This window comes from Pseudophryne corroboree, chromosome 7 (assembly GCF_028390025.1).
Source record: "Pseudophryne corroboree isolate aPseCor3 chromosome 7, aPseCor3.hap2, whole genome shotgun sequence".
In the NCBI taxonomy this organism is placed as follows: Eukaryota; Metazoa; Chordata; class Amphibia; order Anura; family Myobatrachidae; genus Pseudophryne; species Pseudophryne corroboree.
In genome coordinates this window covers 318,408,459-318,422,307 of record NC_086450.1, presented here as the reverse complement: position 1 = coordinate 318,422,307, position 13,849 = coordinate 318,408,459, and the positions used below count along the sequence as shown (strand labels likewise).

Below are 13,849 nucleotides of genomic sequence, written 5' to 3'. Positions count from 1 at the left end.
TCACACAGTGCCCCTGAAGCCTGGAGCGCAGTGTGCATGCAGCGCTGCGCTCCTACCCTGATGCCACCATTACCGCCGGCGACCCGCTAACCGGGACACCGGTGACCTACTCACCACTCTTCTGGCTCTGTTAGGGGTGGTGGCTTGCTGCGGGTCTGTACGCTCGCCATGGTGGGGCTGGCGAATAGGACCCTCAGGAGCTCAGTGTCCTGTCAGCGGGGAACGGGACCATTAACCTTAGGGAGGTTGGGCCGTTTATCCCCTACGTCCCACGAAGCAGGCAGTCTGGTGCCATCCAGACTTGCCTGAAAATAATAAAATAGAAAATACATGCAGAAAACTCTTCAGGAGCTTCCCAAGCGTGACCAGCTCCTCCGGGCACATTTTCTAAACTGAGTCTGGTAGGAGGGGCACACTACTGATTTCTTAAAGTGCCCATGGCTCCTAGTGGACCCGTCTATACCCCATGGTACTAATGTGGACCCTAGTATCCTCTAGGACGTAAGAGAAAGCCCCCCAGCAGCAAAGTCAAAGCCCTTAGCTTCAATTAGTGCTGTATATAGTGGCTGATGTGTACATAGCGTATATACATTGTGGATATTTTTGTTTCTTGAATTAGATTATTAGACAAATCACTAATTTGCCAAAACACCACCCTGCATTTAGATGCAATTTCCATCCAAGTACACCCCATGGTGCGAGAATCTGCAGAAACTGATTACCTTAAGCAGATGACTGGAAATTCTTTCTATGGGACAGGCACAATACTGTAATAACAAATACCACTCACAAAACTGGATTCAAAACTAATTTTTTTTTTTTTTGTCCAGATATTTGGTTGAAACTGCTAATGAATAATGCTGTAAAACAGATTAACTTTTATGGCACAATTTACCTCTTTGACTGTATACAGTATATTATATTGCCCTAATTTCAAAGTATTACACTTTGTCTGTTCCCTTTCAGTGAAATGATGAAGTCAGAGCCTAAAATAAAAAACAAACATAAAAAACACACCTTTATAGATGCATTCTCTGACAGTAATACATGAAAAGTACTGCTCTCACTACCACAGTATACATTGCCACTCCCAAGTAAAAGTACAGCTTCCATGGCCGCCCAGCCTGTCCTGTCGCTTACAGCAGCAACTGCAGCAAAACAGTCATAGCACATACTGTACACTGACCTTGCCCCAGCAACTTTCTCTGCAATGCCTCCAGAGTGACAGATGTTCTGGGTTGGGAATGCCTGCTGTAACTACATGTGAATCAGCTGGGTTTGTTAGTAGAGACAGAGCGGAGTCACCTTACTGTATGTATAGTGTGTGCCATGAACATGTTAGATATGGAAGCAGGTTTTATAGGTACACCAGACCATTCAGTGGAAATGCCAACTTAAGGGAGTTACTTGGAAGTGAAAATATCAAAGTACAGAGAACAGCACAGTAGCTTGTACTAACATGCTGTACAAATATTTCACTGAAAATAAATTTTGTATATTCATGAATTTTATAAAATGGCATCCGATCAGCTTCAGTGTTATGTTTAGCAGTGTATGCAGTTTCAAATGATACATTAACATAGTACAGGTTGAGTATCCCATATCCAAATATTCCGAAATACGGAATTTTTTGAGTGAGAGTGAGATAGTGAAACCTTTGTTTTTTGATGGCTCAATGTACACAAACTTTGTTTAATACACAAAGTTATTAAAAATATTGTATTAAATGACCTTCAGGCTGTGTGTATAAGGTGTATATGAAACATAAATGAATTGTGTGAATGTACACACACTTTGTTTAATGCACAAAGTTATAAAAAATATTGGCTAAAATTACCTTCAGGCTGTGTATATAAGGTGTATATGTAACATAAATGCATTATGTGCTTAGATTTAGGTCCCATCACCATGATATCTCATTATGGTATGCACTTATTCCAAAATACGGAAAAATCCGATATCCAAAATACCTCCGGTCCCAAGCATTTTGGATAAGGGATACTCAACCTGTACTAGTATTATAGACCAGTTATTCACCAGGTCGCAAACTTTTGTGACCAGCATTGCAGGTCTTCTCTCTGTTTCCACACATCTGCATCCCCCTTTTTCCTAATGTCTCCCTCTCTCTCTCTATTCTCCCCCTCGTAACCCATTTGTTTCTCTCTCTCTCATCCCCCTCCTAGTCTCTGCCTCCTCCTAGCACCATCTGTCCCTATTCTCTAAGGGGTAAACTAAGATGGGAGTTCTATTTAAGATGGGATGTTGCCCATAGCAACCAATCAGATTCTACTTCTCATTTATTTAGCACCTTCTAGAAGATAATACATGAAATCTGATTGGTTGCTATGGGAAACATCCCATCTCAAATAGAACTCCCATCTTAGTAAATCTACACCTAAGAATGAGTTGACAGGAGGTACAGTAATTACTAAGAATTATAGGAAAATCATGGGTGTGTGTGATACAATATTTGGGATGTCTGTTCCTGCTTCTGGGTGGGTGCGCAATGAGGGTGGTGTTTTGGGGCTAGGGTGTTTGCGCTCTGCATGTGTGTGAGATTATTGGGAGGCTGGATGTGTGAGGAATACATTTGGTGTTTGTGGAGCTGTGTACCCATGACGGAGTTTGCGCCTAAGGTTTTTAGGGCTCTGTCAGGTGGATACACTTCTATTTGGCTCCGTCCTCCATCTTTATAGCGTCAGGGAAAGTAAGCTAGGAGGGGAAAAAGGCCTCACTCCTGTCCCTAGCACCTGCTGGGTGGGGCAACGCCTAGACTGACATATAGGCTGGTTAAAGTGATACTACAAATAACCATGGAACCACTTAATGAAAATACTACTGGAATCAGAAATGATTATTGTAACGGACTACAGATTTTTATAATGCACAAATATGATAAAGTCTCCTTGTGCAGGTGATATAAAGAGGAAAATGAAACCTAATAAATGTGAAAGTGAGATTTATTGTTTTCATTTCAAGTTTATGATTACCTCAGGCTGAAACGAAACACGTTATTCTACTAAAAACGTACTCTTCTAAATACAAGCTCTGGCCATGGAAGGGATTAAAAAAAAACCTAAAACAATTATAGGAGGAATTCCCACTAATTATCATGATGAGGGAACTTCCACTGGAATCATCTGTATCCCATATATACAAACTCTATATATATATATATAATTTTGAGTCAGTTACTGATAACGGAGATGGCACTTTTAACTTGGGGGAAATACAAACATTAAGATCCTTTTCCAACAAGGCACACCACCTATCTAATGCAGGTGGTGAAACAGCTTCTTTATGCTAGACCATATCATATGCCACATGTCATGCACTAGGCACAGTTACATAGCGTTCTCACACCGAGCACTACTTCATATCATACCTCCCTCTAGATCCAATTTGCAGAGGGAGCCAAGTGGGAATGGTTATTTTGCTCATTTTAAAAATAGAGGGAAGTGTATAAATTAGTACTGTGCTATGACACTATCCGCTTTCTTGCTACTAATAACATGGTATACATTCAAGACACCGGCTGTCGGGATCCCGGCAGTCAAAATACAGACTACGCAATTTTGACACCCGTCAGAACATCGACCACGGAATCCAGACCAGGTCAGGATCCTGAAGCCAGAATCTCAACAGCAGGAATCCCGAAAGTAAGTATAGCCGGGAGGGCTATGTGCTGGTAATGAGGCAGAACCCTCCTCAGGACCATGGATGCCATGTTGTTTGATGGCTCCTGTCCCACTACATCACAAAGCGGTAAGAGGGAAGAATTTTGTGAACACTCTGGATAAAGAAGGACAAGCTTTCAGTTATCTGAAGAAAAAGTTTCTAACGTTAAGCAAAGCAAAGCTTAAGGAAGCATATTTCTTGGCCTCCAAATAACTGCTTATGGATTCAATATTTAATGCTAAATTGACGGAAATTGAGTCTGCTGCTTGGTCCTCTTTCAAGGCTGTTGTCAGGGGATTCTTAGGGAATAGATCAACTAAGTGCCCATCGCTAATGAACTACTGGACAACTACAAGAGTATGGGTTGTAGAATGTCACTTAAAATTTACTTTTTACGTTCCCATCTAGACATTTTCCCTGACAACCTGGTTAGTGTCAGTGATGAGCAGGAAAAACGTATTCACCAAGACATTCTGACAATGGAGCATCACTACCAAGGACGCTGGAACCCTGTAATGATGGGGGAATACTGCTGTTTCCTATTTAGAGAGACCAATGAGGCACTGTACAAAGTGTCAACATCATATTTCCCTAAAGCAAAGTGACTTTACCAATTAACAATTACATTATGGCTCATTTGGATTGTTTAGAGTTCCTGAAGTTTAGCTTCTGTACTTTTATTAGTGGTTTAGAAATGAACACAAAGGTTTTTTTTTATTTATTAAAAATTTTATAGAGATTAATTGAAGTTTTCACTTCCTTTTTTTCAGATATACTGTAGCTATTACCGCTTTTGTTATGTCGGTGTATGTAATACATGTGAAGTGACAGAGAAAATCAAATTTTTCCACTGAATTCAGCATTCCTAAATTAGGTGAAAACACTGTCACATGCCAGATTCAGAGATTTTTAAAAATACGTTGAGTGGTGTCACTGTAGCTTTACTTTGCCGTCAGCGGAAGATCCACAGTTTAGTCTGTCAGGAATTGTACAGATGTATCCTCCTACATCCTTACTGCAGTCATGTTAAACAGCCCTTCTAGTCATGCCATGCCTTGGTAGCACTGAGCGTCTTTATGTGCGTCTTTTTCCATTTAAATGCATGAAAGTCACATTGCTATGCGAATAGGATACACAAACAGACTCTTCTGATTGGAATGATATGCGGCATACCTATGTTCTGTGTGTGACTGCGGCTGTATCTGCATGCAGATACAGTCACACACAGAATATAGGTATGCTGCATATTATTTTAATCAGCATAAGCGGTTTGTGTGTCCTAGATACATAGCGATGTGAACAGGGGCGGAACTGTGGGAGGCAGTGGAGTCGGCTGCCGCCGGGCTCCTGGCCACAAGGGGGCGCATCTCCTCCACTGTCTCCCGCAGCCTGAGAACTGCGCTGCTATTGCAGATGGAGGAGCTGTGTCAGTGACACGGAAGCTGCCTCCTGTAGAGAGAGATGGCACTGGCTGCAGCTAGGGGGAGCTCCAGAGCACAGCTCCTCCCGGGCCCTTAGTAAGCCAGCCGAGGGAAGCTCAGAACTCTCTGCTCCTCCATGCTCTGGATGATAGCCAAAGGTAGGCACTGTGTGGGGGTGGGGGAGAGGTGTATTTGGGGGGGAAGTACTGTGTTTTGTGTGTGCTTGTTTTTAAGTGAGGTGTGTGTGTTTTTAAGGAAAGTTGTACATTCAAGTAAAAGAGGCATGTGTGATGTGTGTGTGAGAGTGGCATGTGTGTGAGAGGCATGTATGTGTATGTAAGTGAGAGGCATATGTGTGTGTGTGTGTGTGTGTGTGTGTGTGTGTGTGTGTGTGAGGCATGTGTATGTAAGTGGGAGGCATGTGTATGTAAGTGAGAGGCATGTGTGTGTGTGTGTGTGTGTGTGTGTGTGTGTGTGTGTGTGTGTGTGAGAGGCATGTGTATGTAAGGGGCCCTACACACTAGGCGATGCGCCACCAAGGTGCCCGACGGCCGATACGGCCGACGAGCGACCCGGCGGCGGGGGGGCAGTGACGGGGGGAGTGAAGTTTCTTCACTCCCCCCGTCACTCGGCTCCGTAGACTTGCAGGCAAATATGGACGATCTCGTCCATATTGGCCTGCATGCACAGCCGACATGGCCCCAGCGATGAACGAGCGCGGGGCCGCACATCGTTCATCGCTGGGGACTCCACACTGCACGATATGAACGATATCTCGTTCATTAATGAACAAGATCGTTCATATCGTGCAGTGAAATCGCTATGTGTGTAGGGCCTATAAGTGAGAGGCATGTGTATGTAAGTGAGAGGCATGTGTATATGAGAGGCACTTGTGTGAGAGGTGTGTGTAAGTGAGAGGCACGTGTGTGAGAGGTGTGTGTAAGTGAGAGGCATGTGTATGTAAGTGAGAGGCGTGTGTGTTTAAGTGAGACGTGTGTGAGTGTTTAAGTGAATGAGGCGTTTGTGTTTTTTTTTAATATATATCTAGTGTTCACGCTAGGTGTCTGCCCCTTTTTTAGACAGCTGAATCCCGCCCTGCCAGTTTTTGTGCGCCCTGCCGCCCCGCCGTTTGCTGCCTGCCGGACCCCTCCACGTCGGCCAGCCGTGCGCCGCCAGACCCGGTACGTACATGAGAGTCCCCCTGGGCTAAATTAACCTAGTATTTTGCAGCTGTAAACATTAATCTCAGTGCTCTCTACCTGGTGCAATGTATCTCAGTGCTCTCTACCTGGTGCAGTGTGCCTCAGTGCTCTCTACCTGGTGCAGTGTGCCTCAGTGCTCCCTACCTGGTGCAGTGTGCCTCAGTGCTCCCTACCTGGTGCAGTGTTCCTGAGTGCTCTCTACCTGGTGCAGTGTGCCTCAGTGCTCTCTACCTGGTGCAGTGTGCCTCAGTGCTCTCTACCTGGTGCAGTGTGCCTCAGTGCTCCCTACCTGGTGCAGTGTGCCTCAGTGCTCCCTACCTGGTGCAGTGTGCCTGAGTGCTCTCTACCTGGTGCAGTGTGCCTCAGTGCTCTCTACCTGGTGTAGTGTGCCTCAGTGCTCTCTACCTGGTGCAGTGTGCCTCAGTGCTCTCTACCTGGTGCAGTGTGCCTCAGTGCTCTCTACCTGGTGCAGTGTGCCTCAGTGCTCCCTACCTGGTGCAGTGTGCCTCAGTGCTCTCTACCTGGTGCAGTGTGCCTCAGTGCTCTCTACCTGGTGCAGTGTGCCTCAGTGCTCTCTACCTGGTGCAGTGTGCCTCAGTGCTCTTTACCTGGTGCAGTGTGCCTCAGTGCTCTTTACCTGGTGCAGTGTGCCTCAGTGCTCTCTGCCTGGTGCAGTGTGCCTCAGTGCTCTCTACCTGGTGCAGTGTGCCTCAGTGCTCTCTACCTGGTGCAGTGTGCCTCAGTGCTCTCTACCTGGTGCAGTGTGCCTCAGTGCTCTCTACCTGGTGCAGTGTGCCTCAGTGCTCTCTACCTGGTGCAGTGTGCCTCAGTGCTCTCTACCTGGTGCAGTGTGCCTCAGTGCTCTCTACCTGGTGCAGTGTGCCTCAGTGCTCTCTACCTGGTGCAGTGTGCCTCAGTGCTCTCTACCTGGTGCAGTGTGCCTCAGTGCTCTCTACCTGGTGCAATGTGTCTCAGTGCTCTCTACCTGGTGCAATGTATCTCAGTGCTCTCTACCTGGTGCATTGTGCCTCAGTGCTCTTTACCTGGTGCAATGTGTCTCAGTGCTCTCTACCTGGTGCAATGTGCCTCAGTGCTCCCTACCTGACGCAATGTGTATAATGTGCTCTATCTGACGCAATGTGTATAATGTGCTCTATCTGGCGCAATATGTATAACGTGCTCTACCTGGCGCAGTGTGTATAGGAGGTTCTAACTGGTGCAATGTGTATTAGGGGCACTACCTTCCCCACGAAACAACGCCCCTAGATTTTTGCTGCGCACCTTCGGTGCGCACTGTCCATGTTTTGGCCATAGGAATGGGAGCACCAAGCATTATAGTATGTACCTAAGTTTGCCCATCTAACTTAAAAATGTGCCCTCCCGAATGAAAAATGTGCCCTCCCCGTGATCAGCACCCTGCCCTAAAAAAAAATACCACAGTGAACACTAATTATATTGGCACACCGCTGCGCCAAAGCATCTCCATGGAGACCTGGCGGGTGAGGGAGCACTGTAGGTGTACTATAATGGTATGCTGGTGTCTGTTTTATTGTAATGACTGACTTGGAGTGCGTCCACTTTCTATGTGTATCTATATTACTATTGGGAAAGGTACCTGAGCACGCTGCTACTGTTCACCCTGGGTGCCGGATAGCTACATATGGTATGTGTGTGTATGTGTAGGGGGGCACCAAAATGTATCATGCCTCCGGGCGACTAGGACGAACTTACGCCACTGGATGTGAATAGGACACATTAAAAATGTTTTAAAAAGACACCCGACGTTAGCAGAGCTGCCAGATGACTCCCACCAGGCATCTCCTGCTGCATGGCGTACTGAGGCAAGATGTATGAGGACACATCTGTAAATGTTTTTGTTCTATTTAATGGGAATATTATTTCATAAAAGACTTCATGCCAGTCTGTGTCCAACATAGCTAACACATGACACCTGAATCCTAGAAGTGGGAGCACTCCTAAATATGAACATATTATTCTAAATTATAGTACAGTACCTGTACTACATTATAATTTATGCTTGGAGACAGGGACGCTTTAAGAGAGGAGGAGGCCCGTGTTCAGCCTCCTCCATTTGGGCCCCCTCCTCTCTGGCGGCAGAGCGGAGAGTCTGAGCACAGACTGTGAAAATGGTGATTTTTCTACTGTGCATGCTCTGAACTCAGTGAAAATGGAAGCAGCGCCATTTTCATGGTGATTTAACAGCTCTGCTGACGTCGGTGCAAAACTCCGGAGGGGTAAGTATTACAAAAACCCCATTATAGATACGTAAGTGCTTGGAGACCACACTGCTGCTATGACTGATTATAATATATTATAATAAGAATTTACTTACCGATAATTCTATTTCTCATAGTCCGTAGTGGATGCTGGGGACTCCGTAAGGACCATGGGGAATAGCGGCTCCGCAGGAGACTGGGCACAAAGTAAAAAGCTTTAGGACTACCTGGTGTGCACTGGCTCCTCCCCCTATGACCCTCCTCCAAGCCTCAGTTAGGATACTGTGCCCGGACGAGCGTACACAATAAGGAAGCATTTTGAATCCCGGGTAAGACTCAAACCAGCCACACCAATCACACCGTACAACTTGTGATCTGAACCCAGTTAACAGCATGATAACAAAGGAGCCTCTGAAAAGATGGCTCACAACAATAATAACCCGATTTTTGTAACAATAACTATGTACAAGTATTGCAGACAATCCGCACTTGGGATGGGCGCCCAGCATCCACTACGGACTATGAGAAATAGAATTATCGGTAAGTAAATTCTTATTTTCTCTAACGTCCTAAGTGGATGCTGGGGACTCCGTAAGGACCATGGGGATTATACCAAAGCTCCCAAACGGGCGGGAGAGTGCGGATGACTCTGCAGCACCGAATGAGAGAACTCCAGGTCCTCCTCAGCCAGGGTATCAAATTTGTAGAATTTAGCAAACGTGTTTGCCCCTGACCAAGTAGCTGCTCGGCAAAGTTGTAAAGCCGAGACCCCTCGGGCAGCCGCCCAAGATGAGCCCACTTTCCGTGTGGAATGGGCTTTTACAGATTTTGGCTGTGGCAGGCCTGCCACAGAATGTGCAAGCTGAATTGTACTACAAATCCAACGAGCAATCGTCTGCTTAGAAGCAGGAGCACCCAGCTTGTTGGGTGCATACAGGATAAACAGCGAGTCAGATTTTCTGACTCCAGCCGTCCTGGAAACATATATTTTCAGGGCCCTGACTACGTCTAGCAACTTGGAATCCTCCAAGTCCCTAGTAGCCGTAGGCACCACAATAGGCTGGTTTAAGTGAAATGCTGAAACCACCTTAGGAAGAAATTGAGGCCGAGTCCTCAATTCTGCCCTATCCGTATGAAAAATTAGGTAAGGGCTTTTATAGGATAAAGCCGCCAATTCTGATACACGCCTGGCTGAAGCCAGGGCTAACATCATTACCACTTTCCATGTGAGATATTTTAAGTCCACAGTGGTGAGTGGTTCAAACCAATGTGATTTTAGGAATCCCAAAACTACATTGAGATCCCAAGGTGCCACTGGAGGCACAAAAGGAGGCTGTATATGCAGTACCCCCTTGACAAACGTCTGAACTTCAGGAACTGAAGCTAGTTCTTTTTGGAAGAATATTGACAGGGTCGAAATTTGAACCTTAATGGACCCTAATTTTAGGCCCATAGACAGTCCTGTTTGCAGGAAATGCAGGAATCGACCCAGTTGAAATTCCTCTGTAGGGGCCTTCCTGGCCTCACACCACGCAACATATTTACGCCAAATACGGTGATAATGTTGCACAGTTACATCCTTCCTGGCTTTTGATCAGGGTAGGGATGACTTCATCCAGAATGCCTTTTTCCTTCAGGATCCGGCGTTCAACCGCCATGCCGTCAAACGCAGCCGCGGTAAGTCTTGAAACAGACATGGTCCCTGCTGGAGCAGGTCCTTTCTTAGAGGTAGAGGCCACGGGTCTTCCGTGAGCATCTCTTGAAGTTCCGGGTACCAAGTCCTTCTTGGCCAATCCGGAGCCACGAGTATAGTCTTTACTCCTCTCCTTCTTATGATTCTCAATACCTTGGGTATGAGAGGCAGAGGAGGGAACACATACACTGATCGGTACACCCACGGTGTTACCAGAGCGTCCACAGCTATTGCCTGAGGGTCCCTTGACCTGGCGCAATATCTGTCCAGTTTTTTGTTGAGGCGGGACGCCATCATGTCCACCTTTGGTTTTTCCCAACGGTTCACAATCATGTGGAAGACTTCTGGGTGAAGTCCCCACTCCCCCGGGTGGAGATCGTGTCTGCTGAGGAAGTCTGCTTCCCAGTTGTCCACTCCCGGAATGAACACATGATTTTCCGCCCAGCGAAGAATCCTTGCAACTTCCGTCATTGCCCTCCTGCTTCTTGTGCCGCCCTGTCTGTTTACGTGGGCGACTGCCGTGATGTTGTCCGACTGGATCAACACCGACTGACCCTGAAGCAGAGGCCTTGCCTGACTTAGGGCATTGTAAATGGCCCTTAGTTCCAGGATATTTATGTGAAGTGACGTTTCCATGCTTGACCACAAGCCCTGGAAATTTCTTCCCTGTGTGACTGCTCCCCAGCCTCTCAGGCTGGCATCCGTGGTCACCAGGACCCAATCCTGAATGCCGAATCTGCGGCCCTCTAGGAGATGAGCACTCTGTAACCACCACAGGAGAGACACCCTTGTCCTTGGAGACAGGGTTATCCGCTGATGCATTTGAAGATGCGATCCGGACCATTTGTCCAGCAGATCCCACTGAAAAGTTCTTGCGTGAAATCTGCCGAATGGAATCGCTTCGTAAGAAGCCACCATCTTTCCCAGGACCTTTGTGCATTGATGCACTGACACCTGGCCTGGTCTTAGGAGGTTCCTGACTAGGTCGGATAACTCCCTGGCTTTCTCCTCCGGGAGAAACACCTTTTTCTGTACTGTGTCCAGAATCATCCCTAGGAACAGCAGCCGTGTCGTCGGAATCAGCTGCGATTTTGGAATATTTAGAATCCAACCGTGCTGTCGTAGTACTATTTGAGATAGTGCTACTCCGACCTCTAACTGTTCTCTGGACCTTGCCCTTATCAGGAGATCGTCCAAGTAAGGGATAATTAAGACGCCTTTTCTTCGAAGAAGAATCATCATTTCGGCCATTACCTTGGTAAAGACCCGGGGTGCCGTGGACAATCCAAACGGCAGCGTCTGAAACTGATAATGACAGTTCTGTACCACAAACCTGAGGTACCCTTGGTGAGAAGGGCAAATTGGGACATGGAGGTAAGCATCCTTGATGTCCAGAGACACCATATAGTCCCCTTCTTCCAGGTTCGCTATCACTGCTCTGAGTGACTCCATCTTGAACTTGAACCTTCTTATGTAAGTGTTCAAGGATTTCAGATTTAAAATGGGTCTCACCGAGCCGTCCGGCTTCGGTACCACAAACAGGTGGAATAATACCCCTTTCCCTGTTGTAGGAGGGGTACCTTGATTATCACCTGCTGGGAATACAGCTTGTGAATGGCTTCCAATATCGCCTCCCTGTCGGGGGGAGACGTTGGTAAAGCAGACTTCAGGAACCGGCGAGGGGGAGACGTCTCGAATTCCAATTTGTACCCCTGAGATACTACCTGCAGGATCCAGGGGTCCACTTGCGAGTGAGCCCACTGCGCGCTGAAAATCTTGAGACGGGCCCCCACCGTGCCTGAGTCCGCTTGTAAGGCCCCAGCGTCATGCTGAGGACTTGGCAGAAGCGGGGGAGGGCTTCTGTTCGTGGGAAGAGGCTGTCTGCTGCAGTCTTTTTCCCCTTCCTCTGCCCCGGGGCAGATATGAGTGGCCTTTTGCCCGCTTGCCCTTATGGGGACGAAAGGACTGAGCCTGAAAAGACGGTATCTTTTTCTGCTGCGAGGTGACTTGGGGTAGAAAGGTGGATTTCCCGGCCGTTGCCGTGGTCACCAAGTCCGATAGACCGACCCCAAATAACTCCTCCCCTTTATACGGCAATACTTTCATATGCCGTTTGGAATCCGCATCCCCTGACCACTGTCGCGTCCATAATCCTCTTCTGGCAGAAATGGACATCGCACTTACTCTTGATGCCAGAGTGCAAATATCCCTCTGTGCATCTCGCATATATAGAAACGCATCTTTTAAACGCTCTATAGTCAATAATATATTGTCCCTGTCCAGGGTATCAATATTTTCAGTCAGGGAATCCGACCAAGCCACCCCAGCACTGCACATCCAGGCTGAGGCGATTGCTGGTCGCAGTATAATACCAGTATGTGTGTATATACTTTTTAGGACATTTTCCAGCTTCCTATCAGCTGGTTCCTTGAGGGCGGCCGTATCAGGAGACGGTAACGCCACTTGTTTTGATAAGCGTGTGAGCGCCTTATCCACCCTAGGGGGTGTTTCCCAGCGCGCCCTAACCTCTGGCGGGAAAGGGTATAATGCCAATAATTTTTTAGAAATTAGCAGTTTTTTATCGGGGGAAACCCACGCTTCATCACACACCTCATTTAATTCATCTGATTCAGGAAAAACTACGGGTAGTTTTTTTCACACCCCACATAATACCCTTTTTTGTGGTACTTGTAGTATCAGAAATGTTCAAAACCTCCTTCATTGCCGTGATCATGTAACGTGTAGCCCTACTGGAAAATACGTTTGTTTCTTCACCGTCGACACTGGAGTCAGTGTCCGTGTCTGTATCGACCTGATGTAACGGGCGCTTTAGAGCCCCTGACGGTGTTTGAGACGCCTGTATTAACTGATTATCCGGCTGTCTCATGTCGTCAACAGACTTTTGTAAAGTGCTGACACTATCACGTAATTCTTTCCATAAGATCATCCAGTCAGGTGTCGACTCCCTAGAGGGTGACATCACTAACACAGGCAATTGCTCCGCCTCCACACCATTTTCCTCCTCATACATGTCGACACAACGTACCGACACACCGCACACACACAGGGAATGCTCTGATAGAGGACAGCACCCCACTAGCCCTTTGGGGAGACAGAGGGAGAGTTTGCCAGCACACACCAGAGCGCTATATATATATACAGGGATAACCTTATATAAGTGTTTTTCCCTAATATAGCTGCTGTATATCTTTATATGCCAATTTTATGCCCCCCCTCTCTTGTTTTACCCTGTTTCTGTAGTGCAGGACTGCAGGGGAGAGTCAGGGAGCCTTCCTCCAACGGAGCTGTGAGGAAAAAATGGCGCCAGTGTGCTGAGGAGATAGGCTCCGCCCCCTTTTCGGCGGCCTTTCTCCCGCTTTTTTATTGTACTTTAGGCAGTGGTTAAATACATCCATATAGCCCAGGAGCTATATGTGATGTATTTTTAGCCAAAAAAAGGTATTTCTATTGCATCTCAGGGTGCCCCCCCCCCAGCGCCCTGCACCCTCAGTGACCGGAGTGTGAAGTGTGCTGAGAGCAATGGCGCACAGCTGCGGTGCTGTGCGCTACCTTAATGAAGACAGGACGTCTTCTGCCGCCGATTTTCCGGACTCTTCA

General features: G+C 47.1%; 1 protein-coding gene and 1 long non-coding RNA gene across 7 annotated transcripts in view; one reads left to right on the top strand and one right to left on the bottom strand.

The window, feature by feature from the left end:
- CLEC16A (C-type lectin domain containing 16A) overlaps nt 1-13,849 on the bottom strand; it is a 954,241-nt gene that overhangs the window by 31,704 nt on the left and 908,688 nt on the right. The window lies entirely within an intron of this gene.
- The window catches only part of LOC134945169 (uncharacterized), a 32,704-nt gene continuing 23,958 nt past the window's right edge, over nt 5,104-13,849 (top strand). Inside the window, exons 1-2 of the long non-coding RNA XR_010182059.1 lie at nt 5,104-5,257; nt 6,179-6,280. This is a non-coding gene — a long non-coding RNA (uncharacterized LOC134945169). The remainder of the gene's footprint in view (nt 5,258-6,178; nt 6,281-13,849) is intronic.